General features: G+C 41.6%; 1 non-coding gene across 1 annotated transcript; it reads right to left on the bottom strand.

Moving 5' to 3' along the window:
* Positions 1 to 6,844: 6,844 nt before the first annotated feature.
* On the bottom strand, positions 6,845 to 6,948 carry LOC112611194. Its single transcript, XR_003116576.1, has one exon. It is a non-coding gene; the product is annotated as a small nucleolar RNA U13 (small nucleolar RNA).
* Between the last annotated feature and the right edge of the window lie 12,091 nt (positions 6,949 to 19,039).

The raw sequence follows: 19,039 nt of genomic DNA, 5'->3' as shown, positions 1-19,039 counted from the left end.
GCGCATGTTTGGAACTGCTGCCTCAAATTTGTTGCAATGCTTTGTTTTCTGTACTTTGTTCAAAAACAATGGGATGATAAGAGGTGATAAGAGTGAGAGAAGGGGACAATTGAAAGCAGTGAGAGACTCAAGCTGGATTTATGGCATTCTGCCACCAGGTTACACCACGTACACACAGCCACTCTAATTGGAATCACTTTACATTTGTGACAAAACTCTGGTGGGCCTTAGTACCTTCCCATAGTCCATTCTCTCCCCAACTCTCTTAGCTATTTTATTTATTTTATTTATTTATTTATTTATTTATTTTGAGACAGAGTCTTGCTCTGTTGCCCAGGCTGGAGTACAATGGCATGATCTCAGCACACTGCAACCTCTGCCTACCAGGCTCAAGTGATTTTCCTGGCCCAGCGCCCCGAGTAGTTGGGACTACAGGTGCCTGCCACCACACCCAGCTAATTTTTTTTTTTTTTTTGTATTTTTAGTAGATACAGGGTTTCACCATGTTAGCCAGTCTGGTCTTGAACTCCTGACCTCAAAAGATCCTGTCTGCCTCAGCCTCCAAAAGTGCTGGGATTACAGGCATGAGCAACAGAACTTGGCCCTCTTAGCTATTTCATACCTTTGCTTCTCTTCTCAAACTTCGAATACCTTCTACCCACACTCAAAGGCAGATGATCTTGCTTCATACTTCACTGAGAAGAGACTTCACAGACTCTCTTCACATCTCCACCTACATACTTGCCTCTTCACCTATTGCCCACAGATGAACAAAGCCATCTCAAGCCAATGCCTCAATTTATGTGCCAAATCTCATTCTTTCTCATTGTCTTAGTTCACTAGGGCTGCTATAACAAACTGCCTTACACTGGATAATTACTAAAGAACAAGAATTTATTTCTTACAGATCTGGAGGCTGGGAAGTCCAAGATCTAGGCACCAGTGGATTCAGTGTCTGGTGAGGGCCTGTTCCTCACTCGCAGCTTCTTGCTGTGTGCTCACACGGTGGAAGGGTCAAAAGGGCCAAAAACGCTCCCTCAAGCCATTTTATTTTTTAAGGGTACTAATCCCATTCACCTAGTTGCTTCCTAAAGGCCCCACCACTTACCACTCTTGGATTGAGGATTAAATTTCAACATGAATTTTGGAGGAATGCAGACATTCAAACCAGAGCACTCATACACTCATGGAGTCACTTCAACATTTCTCCTCTCTCTCTGCTACATTAGCATTTTTTCATCCTCTACCAGATCATTTCCAAGAGCATACGTGCTCTTATTTCCTTCATCTAAACAATAAATAAATAAAATTAAAGTCATCCATTAACCCTTCTTGCCCTGCCAATGCCTTCCCCATTTATTTTCTCCTCTTTGCAACAAAAGTCCTCAAAAGAATTATCTGTACTTGCAATCCAATTCCTCTATTGCTGTTGTCCCATAAATCCACTCCAACCTTTCTTTCTCCCATCACTCACTTAAACTTTTCTTATCAAAGTCTCCAGTAGACTCTACTTTGCGAAATTCAATGCTAGATCTAACTCCAAAATACTATTTTTGATTAGCAATATTTAACACAGGTGATTGCTGCCTTTTTCTTGAAACATTTTTATTCAGTTGGCTTCCAGGATACCACAGACCTCCGTCATCAGCTCCTACATCTCAGGTGCATGTGCTGGGTTTTGTTTTTTTTTTTTTTTCTTTTTCTTCCTCCATCTTTGGTGATCTTTTTCAGTACCATGGTTTTAAAGGCATTCTGTCTACTGGATTACACCCAAATGTACATCCCCAACCTCAACATTCTCTCCTAAAATCTAGACATGTATGATTGCCCTATTCAATATACCCACTCGTTTGAATAGTAGATATTTCAAACTTAACGTAACCAAACCAGAGCGCTGATCTTCGTGAGCAAACCTGTTCTACCTATAGTCTTTCCCATCTCGGTTGATGGTAAATCCATCCTTCCAGTTGTTCAGGTCAAAAACCCAAGGGTGTATGTGTTCCACACAAGGAGGAGTAAACACATTCTACCATATCTCTTCCTTCAGCTACAGCTAAAAACCCTGGACGAAACACATAAAATAAACAGCAGAAGACTGAAAAGTGGAGAAAATATGGAAAATTAGCTAGATACTTTAGGATTCAAAAAAGGATATGGAGGTTAGTTTCCTATTTAATTTTTTCACTTGTATATTCTGGACTGGAGAATCTCAGAATCTGGAAACACCATACAAGTAGCAGACAAAAGAAACACCCCAAGAAAAGACTGCTCTTTTTAGCCAAACGACAAGGAAAGGGGGCATTGAGCAGGACGGAACCTTTTTGACAACACCTGTCTTACTCCAGAGAAACATCACAAATAAATCCCATCTTTTTTTCTCTCCACTGGTTACTGTGCCCAGCACTGGAACTATGGGCAGAGCCCTCATTGCCATCACTGCCCTTGAGCAAACAGGGGATAAATTCATAGTTTAAAATCTTCTGAAAAAGAAATCTCCAGTCCCAGACGATTTCGCTGGAGAATTCTACCAAACATTTAAAGAAGAAATAATATTAATTTTACATAATCTTTTCCAAAAAATAGACGAAGAGGAAACATTTCTCAATTCATTTTATGAAGTCAGCATTACCCTGAAAGCACAACCAGACAAAAATCATATCAAAAATCGTCGGGCACGGTGGCTCACCCTTGTAATCCCAGCACTTTGGGAGGCCGAGGCAGGTGGATCACCCGAGGTCAGGAGCTCGAGACCAGCCTGACCAACATGGAGAAACCACATCTCTACTAAAAACACAAACAATTAGCCAGGACATGGTGGCGCATGCCTGTAATCCCAGCTACTCGGGAGGCTGAGGCAGGAGAATCACTTGAACCTGGGAGGAAGAGGTTGCCAGTGAGCTGAGATCATGCCATTACACTCCAACCTGGGCAACAAGAGCAAAACACTGTCTCCAAAAAGAAAAAAAAAAATTAGCCAGACTTGGTGGTGTGCACGTGTAGTTCCAGCTACTTGGGAGGCTGAGGCAGGAGAATCACTTGAACCCAGGAGGCAGAGTTTGCAGTGAACCAAGATTGCACCACTGCACTCCAGCCTGGGTGACAGAGCAAGAGCAAGAATCCACCTAAAAAAAAAAAAAAAAAAAAGTACCAAAAAAAGTACAGACCAAAATCTCTCATTAGTATAGATGCATATCATCTTCAACAAAATACTAGTATACTGAACCCAGCAATATATTTAAAAATGAATATACACAAACGAATGTGTTTTATTCCTAGAATTTAAAGCTGACTCAACAAAAATCAGTCCAATCCATCATATAACAGGCTAAAGAAAAACGACACGATATCCAGTGGTGCAGAAAAAGCATTTGACAAAATTCAACACCTATTCATGATAAAAGCACTTAGTAAACTCGGAAGAGAGGAACTTCCTTATCCTGGTAAAAAGCATCCACAAAGATCAGGCCGGGGATGGTGGCTCATGCCTATAATCCCAGCACTTTGGGAGGCCTAGGTGGGCGGATTGCCTGAGCTCAGGATTTTGAGACCAGCCTGGCTGACAAAACTAAATTCTAGTTTTTCTCTACTAAAAACACAAAAATTACCCGGGCTTGGTGGTGCACACCTGCAGTCCAGGCTACCCCGGAGGCAGAGGTTGACACCTTACAGGTGTGGGCCACTGCGCCTGGCCAATCTCCTGGTTTGAATACCTACTATAATTATGTAAGATGTTATCATGGGGCCTGGTGTGGTAGCTCACACCTGTAGTCCCAGCACTTTGGGAGGCTGAGGCAGGAAGGTCACTCGAGGCCAGGAGTTTGAAACCAGCCTGGGCACTCAGTGAGAACCCATCTTTACAAAAATAAAAATAAAAATAAAAACTTAGCTGGGTATGGTGGTGCATGCCTATAGTTCTAGTTACTTGGAAGGTTGAGGCAGGAGGATTGCTGAGCCCAGGAGTTCAAGGTTGCAGTGAGCTTTGATTGTGCCACTGCATTCCAGTCTGGGTGACAGAGCAAGATGGTGTATCTAAAAAAAGAAAGAAAAAAAAAAGATGTTATTTCATTTTTACGGGGTGGGGGGGTGGGAAGCTAGGTGAAATGTACATATTGTTTTTGCAACTTCTTGTGAGTCTAAAATTATTTCAAAATAAAGGGTAAAGAGAAAAAACATAGTCTATAACAAAAGACCATAAGCTGGATGGCTTATAAACAACAGAAATGAATTTCCCACAGTTGTGGAGAAGTTTATTTCTCACAGTTCTGTGCCCAGTGAAGAGACTCTTTCTGATTCACAGATGGCACCTTTCTGCTGTCTCCTTGAATGTGAAAAGGAAGAACTCTGAGCTCTTCAGCTCTTTATAGGGCACTGATCTCATTCAGAGGGCACCACACTCATGACCGCATCACCCCCAAAAGCCTCACCCACTAATACCATCACATTGAGGATTAGATTTCAATGTGAATTATGAATTAGGTGGGGGTGGCACAAACATTCAGGTCATAGCAAAAACAAAACAAAACAAAACAAAAAACCTTTTGGCTCCTATGGAACTCTTCTCCTTCTCTCATATCGCACAGCTAATTCAGGAGAAGACCCAGATCCAAGCTACCAGCATGTCTTGCATGAATGAGTGCAGTTCCTCTTTGAGGTCTCGCTTCTACTTCTGTCACTGTTCAGCAAAGAAGCCATGGCGATATTTAAAACTTAAGTCAGATCTTTCTGCTACTCCTTATTTCACTCAAAGAAAAACATCGAAGTTTTCACAGCAGCCTCCACAGTCCTACATGATCTGGCTTTCTGATAACCTTCTGAGTTCTTATTTTTCCCTGACTCCTTTCTAGCCACACTGGCCCCCTTGCTGTTCCTTGAACACACCACATATCCTCCACCTAGGGCCTTTGCTGTAGCTCTTCTCTTCCCAAAATGCTTTCCCCGAACAGGTGTGGAATTAATTGAATAATAAAAGTGTTAAAATGAGAAGACCACCATGACTCACATTCTAAAAGGCTTCCCTTCTTTCACTAAAATATCTTAGATTGGCTTCCCTGGGTGTGACAATCTGGTAACACCCAGGAGTTCCCTTGAATGATATGCACTTCTAGTGTCCACATCGTGGTCCTTTGCACGATCATTTAATAATAGCAACCAGTAGGATTTTTTGGAGATAGTAATTACCTAATCTTGGGCCAGGTAGAGCAAAATGGGCCTAGAACTCATGATTGTTTGGAGCAGTGATTCTTCCAGAGATATCTGTGGGCTATTTGTTCCAGAGATATTTGTTGAGCTGGACAGAAAGGTCAGCAAAGGAAAGAAGCCTACCCATGGGGATGGCCATGCAATGGCAATTTGAGCATGTAAAGCAACAATTACTATCAGTTTCAAGAGTATGAGTATATAAAAGCGAAACAAAAACCTTGAATCTATGAGTATGACACCATGAGTAAATGTATTAGTCTGTTCTCATGATGCTGATAAAGACATACCTGAGACTGGGTAATTTATAAAGAAAAAGAGGTTTAATAATATCACAGTTTTACATGACTGGGAGGCCTCACAATCATGGTGGAAGGCGAAAGTCACGTCTTACATAGTGGCAGGGAAGAAAGAACTTGTGCAGGGAAACTCCCCCTCATAAAACCATCAGATCTCATGAGACTTATTCACTATCACTAGAACAGCATGAGAAAGCCCTACTTCCATGATTCAATTACCTCCCACTGGGTCCCTCCCACAACACATGGGAATTGTGGGAGCTACAATTCAAGGTGAGATTTGGGTGGGGACACAGCTAACCCATATCAGTAATGTGAAATATGCCAAACGACAGCTCTTAAGGCACACCTAATTTGTAATGTTGTCTTTGACATCAGGCAATGCTGTCTAATAAGCAATCCAGGTTCTGATGGCAGTGCAGTGAATTTCTTAAGTGCAAATTACTTAAAACAAACGCTTCTTGCCCCACTCGTCTTCAGACTTATTCAAATTAGTATGATTACAAAGAAAAAAGCATTCTTTTTAATCAGAGGGGAGATCCTCATGCTCCCTTCTGCATCTTCCAGACATTCTGCCTCTATCAGAAAATCCTTCTCTGCTATCAGCCTCCACCACAAGCCTCTTATGCTCTCCCATGGACGTAATATTTTGAAACAAAATTCAGAAAGTTTTACAGCTGAATTTGCTTTTTAGCTCTAAAATACACTTCTGTGGAAGGAGTAAAATTAAGCTGGATACTTCCTCCAGTGGTGGAAGGAAAAGAGGAATTTACAGGGAAAAGGAGAAAAATCCTCGAAATGAACCTCTCGAGATATCCTCCAGGTACACAAGTCAAAGAAGAACTATTCCTGGTAAAGGGAAAGTGGCATGATCCCCTGTGGCTTGGCTCTCTACCCTCTCTTCTTTCTGCACTGAAGCTAGAGAGCTCCTCACAGCACTTTGAAAAACACTAAATAGTGGCTGAAATAGATGGAGCTCAAAGAATGTGCTGTTCCATCCACAACCAACACAAATAATGGATCCTTACAAATAGAACTGAAATGTTAACTGCATCCCAAATTAATGGTGCTGAAAAGAATGTATTATAGACCAGTGTCTCAGTCTAAATGTGGATGATACAGTCATCACTGTGCCCAGACATCTGGTACATAAACACTTGGATATTTTGGAACAGGGTGAACAAACACAATGGCAAATCTCTGAAAGGCGACTGGCCAACTGAGCAGAGAGGTTAGCAGAACTGACCAGCACATGGAAACAAGTTTTGCTTGCCCATTGACAGGACATGACTTGATTGCATAATGTTGAATTTTTTTCCTTTTTTTTCCTCCTTTTTGTTTGTCCTTCATGTCAGATGGGTAATGTGCTGACATTATAACAATGTTGGAGGGAGGCACATCTCATATGTGAGTGTGAAAACCCAATCATCACATGTATAAACCACAAAAGGGTCTCAATATACCTTTAAATAGGAATCTCAAATTTTAAAATATTTTGAAAACACTGAGCCTTATGTCAATACCAAAAAGTCAACTTTGAAATGAAAGGTTGTTTAAAATATTCTATTAGGCCACTTCAGAGTCTTCAAGGGGTGGAAGCTATTACTATCTCCCTATCTTTTGTAAAAACAAAAACAAAAAACATAAACAGGGGTAGATAACCTCTGAGTAAATTTGATAGGTGCAAAATTCTCTCTTTAATTATTTCCGCAATAATTATCTATCCTTTTTATCCAACATGATAAAGAGTACTTATCCTCTTGTACCAGATATCATAGTATTTTAAAAGAACATTTAAAATATGAATAATATATCGTAGATAAAATACTCAAAGGAAAGATCTGGAAAACCTGTAATACTAGTGCAATGAAATTAACACAGCTTCGGAATCAGACAAGCCAGAATTTGGTTCTTGTAACCAATTTATCAGTGGCATCTTGAAACCAAAGCAGTCTCAGGGACCATCAGAAAACCAAGGCCACTGTGTACATGTGCGGCTGGGGGAGCCTGGGACTGAAGACCTTATTCTTTATCTTCTACTTGGAAGAATCCTAGTAAAATCCTAGAATTAATGTTCTGACACGAAGACAGGCAAGTCACTGACTTGCTAAAGAATCACATCATTTTTGAAGCAAGAGGTACTTTGGTCTCATCATCCAACCAGCTCTCCCAATTTGACTTGATGGTTAGAGTGGACAGAGAGGGTCAGAAGTATTGGTTTATGGGCTAGTTGTATGTAAGTATTGTCTGTGTGTGTGTGTGTGTGTGTGTGTGTGTGTGTGTGTTCATCCTTACCTTATCGGTCCCATCTTAAAATCCAAAGAGGGTGAAACATAGGAGGAGAGCAATTCTGTTACTTTGCAGCAACCTAGTGATAGAGCTACACAATTTAACATTCAGTTTCTTCCTAGAATTCACAGTTCACTGCAGGGAGAACATACTCACCAACAAAGCCATTTTTCCTAATTTCATTTTGAGACTCATATGCATTTCATATTTAAGATTATTACTGGTTTTACTAAAACACTGTCAAATATGTATTCCTGGTTCCTTTTGTGCACCATATGAACATACCCATGACTTTTCTAGCAACTTAAATGGGTTCCCCCTAAATATGTATAAAAGCATAACACTATGACAGGTCTTGCCCTGTCACCCAGGCTGGAGTACAGTGGCGCAATCTCAGCTCACTGCAGCCTCCACCTTCCAGGCTGAAGTGATCCTCCCACTTCAGGCTCCCAAGTAGCCGGGACTACAGGTGCACACCACCATGCCCAGCTAATTTTAATTTTTGTAGAGACAATGTCTTGCCATGTTGCCCAGGCTGTTCTTGAACTCCTGGGCTCAAGCAATCCAGCTGCCTCAGCCTCCCAAAGTGCTGGGATTACAGGCGTGAGCCACTGCGCCTGGCTCATTAGTCTATTTAGATGATGCATATCATCATAGGATTGCAAGAATTATTACAAAATAAGCCATATCACCTCTCCTTGCTGACAAAAATAGACTGGAACTCTGGAAAGGGAAACTTCCCCTTGATCCAAGAATCTGCACTGATTATGAGCTGCTGCACAGGAAATTTACCAGGCCTCAGCATTACTCTGTGTCCGTTCTAAGTTAACGTGTCATCAATTCTTCAAAACTCAGCTGTTGCTGGCATATCATTTTCCAAAGGGAGAAGATAAGTTGCAATATCCATTCTAAACATGAAATAATACCGTCTTGATGTATATAGCAAAGCTAAGTAACCATACCGCGTGTGACCATTCATTAGGGAAATCTGCCTGCCCACACAGCTGGGAGGCTCATCAGCCCACATGCATTGAGCACAAGGCACTCTTTTTTTTTTTCTTTTCTTTTTCCAGACAGGGTCTTACTCTGTTGCTCAGGTTGGAGTACGGTGGTGCAGTCATAGCTCACTGCAACCTCAAACTCTAGGGCTCAAACAATTCTTTCACCTCAGCCTACTGAGTAGCTGGGACTGCAGGTGCATGTCACCACACCTGGCCAGTTTTTTAATTTTTTGTAGGGATAGAGTCTTGCTATGTCGCCCAGGCTGGTATCGAACTGCCTTGGCCTCCCAAAGCTCCGGGATTGCAGGTGTGAGCTGCCACCAAAGAACTCTTTATATACATAATGTCATCTAATTCCTACAGCAGCCCTGCTATTATTACTTCCATTTTATAGATACGGAGACTGAGGCTCAAAGGTCAAATAACTTGCCCAAATTTACCAATTAAGGGGCAGCGTCTCAGTTCCACCCTTGGTCTAATTCCAAAGCCTCACTTAGAGAACAGAATGTACAATTCACATCACCTTTAACCTGCACGTTGTGCACATGTGCCCTAGAACTTAAAGTAGAATAAAAAATAAAAAACGATCGGGGTGAGATTTCAAAGGCAGTTACTTCAGGCTGCACTTCCATACGTAGAGAAGAGCCAATCATTCGCTTCCCGTCTGAAAAGTTCCAGGAGCTCCAAGCTCTTTGCCTGTCCTTGAACACACTCCTGCTTTTCCAGAGCTGTTGCTCCTCTCAGGTCAGCAGAAGCACACGGGGAAGTGACAGGACCCTGACATGGCAGCCAAGAGACGTGGGGTCAGGCCCAGCTCTGTTACTATCAGCCAGAGCTTCCTGAGTTTTCTTTTGCAAAGTAAGAGTATTGTACTAGATCCACGATTTCAGCCATGCTATATCCAAACTCAAATAACAGATGCCCGACTTTTTAGTTAGCTTAATCTCAACAGTCTCTTTCTACCCTAAAATGCCATAGTTTGCAGTGATTTCTCACGAAGCCCTCCTTCATAGCTCACCCAGCCCACTGTGATCTCTCTCTCCTCTGAATTCATGACTCATCCTCGCCATATAAAATGCTGCCCCAACATTTAGCAAGGCTGGGACAAGAATATAAAGGGAGAACCATGTAGCATTTGTCTAAATATGTAAAATTTATAAATCAAACTAATAAGCTGTCATATATGCTCTATTATTCTACCCTGTCAAAATCATCTTTAGCATGCACTGAAAGCCCGGGCTTGAATTTAGAATCCTCAGAGCTCCTGGAGGCCTGTTCTGGAAAGTGACAGTGAATGCAGAGCCACTCTCGGTCTAGGACTCTGGCCCGCAGCCCTCCCAACTTTATCTCCAACCTGGCTCTGTTTCCACAGCAAGAAGAGGAGTCCCAGGTGTCGACACACCAACACACACACATGCCATCAACCTTCACACACACACACACACACACACACACACACACACAGAGCTGTCTCTTGCCTACCACTGGGTTCCTTGGAGAACAGATCCGAGAAGAGGCACATTCAGGAGTTGTGCCTCTCCCCAGATGTGGCTTAGAGTTGGCTCAGGACTTTTTGGACAGGGTATTCTGGAATCCCAGAAGCACAGAGCAGGGTCCAGAAGAAGGTGGGTGGCCCCTTACTTCCTGCCTCCCCTCGCCCCTCTCACACACACCATGCACTCCTTGCTTGGAAGGTGGCCTTTGGATGGAAGAAAAGCCAGGCTCTTGAAGACATGTGTGCAGAGCAGGGGACCCTGTTGTTGGAGTGTGAAGGCTGCACTAACTTCCTGACATGACCTTCATCCTTTCTTACCTTTACCTCACCTACTTTCCTCTTGTCACATATCATCTTGAGAAAGTTCTGCTTCCTATGAGTCCCAACCTTTCCCTAACTATCAGGGATGGATAACTGTCTTAGTGTGTTCAGGCTGCTTTAACAAAATACCACAGACTGGGTGGTTTGTAAACAATAGACATTTATTTCTCACAGTTCTGGGGGCTGGAAGTCCAAGATCAGGGTGCCAGCATGGTTGGGGGTCTGGTGAAGGCCCTCTTCTGAGTTACAAACTGTGGTCCTCTCGTTGTATCCTCACATGGTGGAAGCAGGGCAGGAGAATTCTCTTGGGTCTCCCCTCTAAGGGTATTAATCCCATTCATGAGGACTTCACCCTCATGACCTAATCACTTCCTAAATGTCCCACCTCATTATGCCATCCTAATGAGAGATTTCAACACATAAATTTGGAGGAGGAAGTGTACAAACATTCTGTCCATAACATAAATAATTGAATATTTTACTTTCAGGCTATTGAGTTTTTCCTCTGCAAAATGCTTTTTCTGTTACAAAAATCTTTATTTAGAATTTATACAGAGTTCTAAAAACCTAAACAATCCATAATCAACCATTTAGATTTAACTGTAGATCACAAGAGTCAGAGCTATAAAGTATTTCTTCACTTAGTGTTTCCTCATCTTTAAGTCAATCTTCTAATTCATTTGTGGTTTACTGTAAATAGATTTCTCCAGCATATTCATCACATAGAATATGAAAGCTATACTCTCTGAAACCATGTATATCCATGCATATGTTTCTGTTGCTACCTAGATGAAGGATACTTTGGCTGGGTATGGAAATCTTAGCTTGTAGTCTTTTTCTAGCACTAGTTAATATATACAATCCAACTGTTTCCTAGCTTCCAGTGATGACAGACGAGGCATTCCACACAACTCCAAATCCTTTGCTTTAGTAAGTTTCTTATTTTCAGTCTGGAAGCTTTTCAGTTTCATCTTTATGCTTAGAGTTCAGCTATTTTACTAGGAAGTGCCTAGATCTGGGCCTTCATAATCTTTTCTGAAGAGGCATGCACCCTCTCCTTTTATAAAGTTGTGTCTCTCTCCTACTTACGGGTCTCTTCATCTATTACCTGTCCAGTGTTTGCCCCTCTGTTGGTTTCTTTTTCTTCTCCTGGAACTTCTATTATTTGCATGTGAAGTTTCTTAGATCTGTCTTCCAAGTTCCTCATCTTTCCCCTCACAATTTGTGTCTGTTTTGAAATTAGCTTTCATTTGATTTCCTAGGTCACAAATTTGTGTGTCAACAATAAATAACCTCTCTTCAGTTAATCTACTGAATATTTTAAAGTAATCATTTGCTTTGATGGAAGTAAAACTTTTATTGAGGGATAACACACATACATGAAAATGTACAGATTATACATGTCCAACTCAATATATTTTTGTGAAGAGAACAAGAAAATAACATAATAGATTATATAATAAACCAAAATAGAAATTATTAATCAATGGTTTATAATTTCTCTTTCATCACATAGCATATGAGAGCTATACTCTCTGAAACCGTGCATATCCACGCATATGTTTCTGTTGCTACCTGGATGAAGGATACTTTGACTGGGTATGGAAACCTTAGCTTGTAGTCTTTTTCTAGCACTAGTTAATATATGCAGTCCAACTGTTTCTTAGCTTCCAGTGATGACAGACAAGGCATTCAACACCACTCTAAATCTTTTGCTCTAGTAAGTTTCTTATTTTCATTCCGGAAGATTTTCAGCTTTTCAGCTGATAAATCAATGGTTTATAATTTCTCTTTTCGTTTATTATTTAATCTGTTATGTAAAAGACTTTAAGTTATTTTATTATACAAATTTTAAACATGCACAAGATTGCAGAGAATAGCACATGAACTCTTCAGATTCAACAGTTCTCAAGAGTTTTCCATACTTACCTACCCACGTCCATTTTCTTTTTCTTTGTTAAAGTATTTTAAAGGCAATCCTAGACAACATGTCCTTTCTCTTCTGCATACTTTAGCCCCTAAAGTATAACAGCATTATCTTCCTTGCTCCCAATGTTATCACACCTAATAAAATTAACGATAATTCTTCAGAGACATTTTATAATCAGACCATGATTAGATTCTTCCAGTTGTCTCAAAAATACTTGTACAGTGTCGGGTGCAGTGGCTCATGCCTGTAATCCAGGCATGGTGGCACATGCCTGTAATCCCAGCTACTTGGGAGACTGAGGCAGGAGATTCGCTTGAACCTCGGAAGCAGAGTTTGTGGTGAGCCAAGATTGCACCAATGTACTTCAGCCTGCGCAATGAGAGCGAAACTCCATCTTAAAAAAAAAAAATACTTGTGCAGATTGTTTATTTGAATTAGGATCAAATCAAAGTCCATTCATTTCATTTGCATATTGTAATTTCTAAGTCTTTTTTAATCAAATTGATTCCTCCCTCTCTCCCTTGCTTTCTGACGTTGGCTTGTTTAAGAAGCCAGACAAGCTGTCCTATAGAATGTCCCATATTTTGATTTCTTTTTTGCTTCCTTGTGGTTTTAACTTCCTTCTTTAGCCCTTGTGTTTCTCTAGAGGCTTAGTTAGATTCAGGCTTAACTTTTTTTTTTTGGCAAGAATACATTACAGTTGGTGCTGTGTGCTTCATATCACATTACATCAGGAGGCACCAAATGATCGGTTTCCATTTTTAGTGATGCTGAGATTGATCAAAGAATTCAAGTAGTGACAGCCAGACCCCTCCATTCTTCCCCACCAACCAATCCTGAAGTAATGTTGTCCTCTGGTGACTGCTGTGCGATTCAATTGTCTCACTAGGGGTGGCAAAGTGACGATTTTCTCATTCTGTCATTCCTTATTAACTTATTAGCTGGAATTCCTCAGTAAATAATAATTTTCTCTCTCCAATTAGAGCTATTTAATTATCCTGAAAGACAAGATGAGTGCTTAATTCATCTCTTTTAATTGTAAATTTTCAGAGTAAGGAATTGGTGTCCTGGTATTTGCAATAGTGTCCAATGAGCTGGAGCTCTCTTTCTCTCATATGTTCAATTTATTCATTTACTTGAGTGAATATATTTTTCTTATTCATGCCCAAATTGTGCCCTTTTGGTATGACTTTATACTTGTTTCTCTTTTGTCATACTGAAAATTTTGGTTATTAATAACATCAGTCTAATTATCTATTTTTATTATCCTACACTATGTAAAAATTTCAAAATACTAGTAATACAGTATACCTACTTAAAATTAGACTACCCAGTCAACTCCAACATTTACTCACACTTGTATTTGCCCTTAGAATATATCTCTATAAGCATGCATAGTCAAAATATTATGTTCTAAAATCACTTGAAACAACTCTTCTATCTGTATGCCATACATGTTGACTCATTTATTGTTGTTTGAATTTAATTTTAATTTTTAAGCTTTTTTTTGAGACGGAGTCTCACTCTGTCGCCCAGGCTGGAGTGCAGTGGCACGATCTCGGCTCACTGCAAGCTCCACCTCCCAGGTTTCCGCCATTCTCCTGCCTCAGCCTCCCAAGTAGCTGGGACTACGGGCGCCCGTCACCATGCCCAGCTAATTTTTTGTATTTTTAGTAGAGACTGGTTTTCACCGTGCTAGCCAGAATGGTCTCAATCTCCTGACCTCGTGATCCACCCGCCTCGGCCTCCCAAAGTGCTGGGATTACAGGTGTGAGCCACCGCACCCCACGTAGTTTTTAAACTTTTATTTTATTTTTGAATTGTCTCTGAAATCAAAGCTATATAGCAAATGACTCTCAAGAGAGCCCTGCTTACATTCCTGTCCCTTCATTCTATTTTCTCCCTCTCCATAAAAGCAGCCATTTTTGTTAGCTTTAATTTTATCTTTCTAGTCTTTCTTTTAACAAATATAAGCAGTACTTGCATTCTCGTTGCTTGCTTGCACATTGGGTTACATACTATATATTTTTTATTTTGAGACAGGGTCTTGCTGCGTCACCCAGGCTGGAGTGCAGTGGCACGATCACAGCTCACTGCAGCCTCTACTTCCCAGGCTCCAGCAATCCTCCCACCTCAGCTTCCCAAGTAGCTGGGACGAGAGGTGTGTAGCACTACGCCTGGCTAATTTTTGTATTTTTGGTAAAGATGGAGTTTTGCCATGTTGTCCAGGCTGGTCTCCAATTCCTGAGCCCAAATGATCCACCTGCCTCAGCCTCCCAAAGTGCTGGGATTATAGGCGTGGCCACTGTGCCCAGCTGGTTGCATACTATATGTACTATTTTCAGTGTACTTTCTTCATTTAGCAATATATCCACCACTCACTCCACAGCAGCATGTGGTGGCCCTCCTCATGCCTCTTACTGCTACATGGCATTACATTAGGAAAATGTGTCACAGTTTATGTGACCAGTCCCCTAATTAGATGCATAAATCATTTTATATTTTTGCTAGTGTGCCTTTGGGAAATTGAATTGCTGGGTCAAAGTAGAAATGCATATAATTTTTTTCCAGACATTGACAAATTATTCTCCATTTTACATTGCTACCAGTTTTAGAGTGTCTGTTTCTCCAGTGTCTTGTCAATAAAACTTATTGTCAAACCTTTGGATTTTTGTTACTATGACAGATTAAAGCTGGGGGCAGTTGCTCATGCCTCCAATCCCAGCACTCTGGGAGGCCAAGGCAGGCGGATCATGAGGTCAGGAGTTCAAGACCAGCCTGGCCAACATAGTGAAACTCTGTCTTTCCTAAAAATACAAAAAGTAGCCTGGCGTGGTGGCAGGCACCTGTAATCCCAGCTACTCGAGAGGTTGAGGCAAGAGAATCGCTTGAAACTGGAAGGCAGAGGTTGCAGCGAGCCGACATCACACCACTACATTCCAGCCTGGGCGAAAGGGTGAAACTCCATCTTGGAAAAACAAAAACAACAAAAAACAGTTTAACATGAAATCTCAATGTAATTTGACTTACATTTATTTTACCTGCGTGCAATTCAGCATTTTTTCGTATGTTTAAGGTCATTTTTATTTTTCTTTGAACTTTATATTTTTGTACATTTTTTACTGTAAGTTAATTTGTACATCTTTTAAACAAATTTTCAGAGACCGATATGGTTTGGCTCTGTGTCCCCACCCAAATCTCACCTTGAACAGAGATCTAGCCCTTTATCAGAGACTTAAATTGCAAATATCTTTTCCTAGTTTGTTCATTTATCTTGTGATCTTGCATCTGAATTTTTTTTTTAGATGGAATCTCGCTCTGTCACCCAGACTGGAGTGCAGTGGCATGATCTCGGCTCACTGCAATCTCCACCTCCCAGGTTCAAGCCATTCTTCTGTCTCAGTCTCCTGGATAGCTGGGATTACAGGTGTGTGCCACCACATCCAGCTAATTTTTGTATTTTGAGTAGAGACGGGGTTTCACTGTGTTGGCCAGGCTGGTCTCGAACTTCTGATCTCAGGTGATCCACCCTCCTTGGCCTCCCAAAGTGCTGCAATTACAGGCGTGAGCCACTGCACCCAGCCTCGCATCTGAATTTTTTGTCATACAGTATTATTTAAATCTTATGTGGTCAAATTTGTACCTTTTTTTGAGACAGAGTCTTGCTCCATTGCCTAGACTGGAGTGCAGTGGGGTAATCATAGCTCACTGTAACCTCAAACTCCTGGGCTCAAGCAATCCTCTTGTGTCAGCCTCCCGAGTAGCTGGGACTATGGGTACATGCCACCATCCTGGCTAATTTTATAATTTTTAGTAGAGACGAGGTCTCGCCATGTTGCCCAGGCTGGTCTCTAACTTCTGGGCTCAGTGGATTCTCCTGCCTTGGCGTCCAAAAGTGTTGGAATTACAGGTGTAAGCCACTGGGCTCAGCCTAAATTTGTACATCTTTTAGACATTGGTTTTGGATTTTCAATCATGGTTTTAAAAGTTTTCTTAAATCACAAGTTATAAAGAAATTAACACATCCCTTCTAATGATTATAGTTTCATTATTTACATTTATATTTCATCCATTTGGAATTTATTCCTGTGTATTTTTTTCCACATAACTCAATATTATTTATTAAATAATTCAAAACTTCCCCATGACTTGAGATAATACCTTCACTATTTATTGAACTTCCATAACCATATATGTTTGTTTCCAGATGTCCTACTCAAATGCAAACTTTGGCCTGTTTTTCTATCACATATCAATACCATGAAGCTTTGAATATAGAAGTTTTATAATGTTTTAAATATCTGATGGGATTAGCCTCCCACATTGTGCTTTTTTCCAGAACTTTCTTTGATAGTCTTGTTTATTAATTTTACTTATTTATTCATTTATTTTTTGAGACAGAGTCTTGCTCTGTCATCTAGGATGGAGTGCAGTGGCACGATCCTGGCTCACTGCAGGCTCCACCTCCCAGGTTCAAGCGATTCTCCTGCCTCAGCCGCCCAAGTAGCTGGGGTTACAGGCATGCACCACCACACCCAGCAAATTTTTGTATTTTTCAGTAGAGACAGGGTTTCGCCATATTGACTTGGCTGATCTTGAACTCCTGACCTCAAGTGATCTGCCTGCCTTGGCCTCTCAAAGCACTGGGATTATAAGCATGAGCCACCTTGCCCAGCCTATTAATTTTTTATTTAACACAAACACTATAATCTAGCTCCAGAGGGCAAAACCAGCATTTTTAATGGAATTGCGTCAGATTTATATAGTAAGGGGGAAATTACATCTTAAGGAATTAAGTCCTCTTATCAAGAACGTATTATGTTTTTCCAGTTGTTTAAGCCAACTTTGTGTCTTTTATTAGTATGCTGTATAATGTTACTCCAGTCAGTAATGAGCCGCGTACATGACCAAACTACCTGACTAAGGAGTGTGGACCAGGAAGAGATGAAAGAGATAGGGTCAGAAGTCTTTTAAATTAAGTTTTCAGGAGGCTGTTCCAATGATCAACAATATCAGATGCCGGTGGGTGTTAGGGAGAGAAAGGGCCATTGAGTTTTGTTGGTGGTTCACAGAGTTGCAAATATGGCAAAGATTAACTTCCAGGGCCACAATGATGTGACCAGAGTTGGTTAATGGAACTTGAACAATAACACCATAACCTGAAAAGGTGTCAAGAGTTTCAGGGCACCACCATAGTCCCATGAAGGGCCCAAAGGTCAGGCTGTGGGGGGCGGCAGGGACAGCACACCCTGCCATGAAATCGCCCTGTTGTGAGGCAAGTAGGTCAACTTGTGGCAGGAGCTTAGTGGGAACCCCGCATCATAAACATGGAGTCCTGAACGTCGTGCCCATCCACAGTGGTGGGTGCGTTCCCACATTCAGCACAACAACGGGTCCAAGGAGCAACGTGGCCATCTGCCTAATGCAGACTCCACCAGCAGCTTGGCTCTAATCGGTCTCATCAGAGAAGGGGCCCTGACCATTTCCATCTATGTGAGTGACCCAGATGTTTCTCTCAGCAGTCATGATTTGTTTCCACAGTTTGTGTGACCTGCAGATGGGATGCTGTTAATCTGGAATCTGTAGTTTTCCAAGTGAGACTGACCAAACACTTAGCCATTGACAACAGCCCAAAGATGACTAAAAATAGGGCAAGTTGCATCAAAGGCAGTCTTGGCCAGACGTACAAGAACAGCCATGCATTCTGCTTCTGAGCAGAGAGGCTGTGTAGTCCCAGCAGCTCAGGGGACACCACTGGGGTTCAGCTTGGAAAAACCATCAGTGACCCAGGCCCCTGCATTTAGGGGAACCTCTGTAAAGGGAGGGCCCCAGGAAGCCATAGCTTTGCCTCAGGTGGGAGATAGCATTCCCCTCAGAGGGCTTGTGTCCACTGTTTTGTGTACAGCCAAGATGCTGCTGGGGCCAGGCTGTCCGAATTCCATTTTCCAGCCTAGGCTTATTGGACCCTTCTCACCATGTTAGCGATTGAGTCTGGGTTTAAACGGACCAGAGAGTCACAATGGCTTTACAGGTCAGGTGTGCAGTTCAACTAGAGGACAAGACCAAGCTGATAGCTGATTTTCAGAAGGAGTCTGCCTGGTGGTCACAACAGGGAAGTGATGAGTTCAACACTTCTGGGTGTGTGTTTGGGTGGAGGGTGTCTCCCATTGCCAGGGACTCCATTTGGTATAATCATTGGTCACCGTGACCTGAAGCTCAAAGGAACCAGGAGTGCATGAATCTCCTAGGGCACTAGCATGTCTCTGCAGGTGGCTCTTCCCAATCAGAATCATCCCCTCTGGCACTTTCAGGACAGGGAGTATCAGGCATGTCAGTTCCCATCATACCTCTAGATGGAGAAGGAACTACAGCAGCTGCACTGATTAATTTTATACCTTACAAGAAAAACGTAAATTTTATATTCCTGTTGGAAGGACCCTTTGTATGTATTTCTGCTTGGGTGCAATCAGGAGAAAGAAACCAGCCAGTAATTTAAACAGGGAAAGTT

Source organism: Theropithecus gelada, chromosome 17, assembly GCF_003255815.1.
Source record: "Theropithecus gelada isolate Dixy chromosome 17, Tgel_1.0, whole genome shotgun sequence".
NCBI classification, from domain to species: Eukaryota; Metazoa; Chordata; class Mammalia; order Primates; family Cercopithecidae; genus Theropithecus; species Theropithecus gelada.
This window is presented reverse-complemented; position numbering and strand designations above follow the sequence as displayed.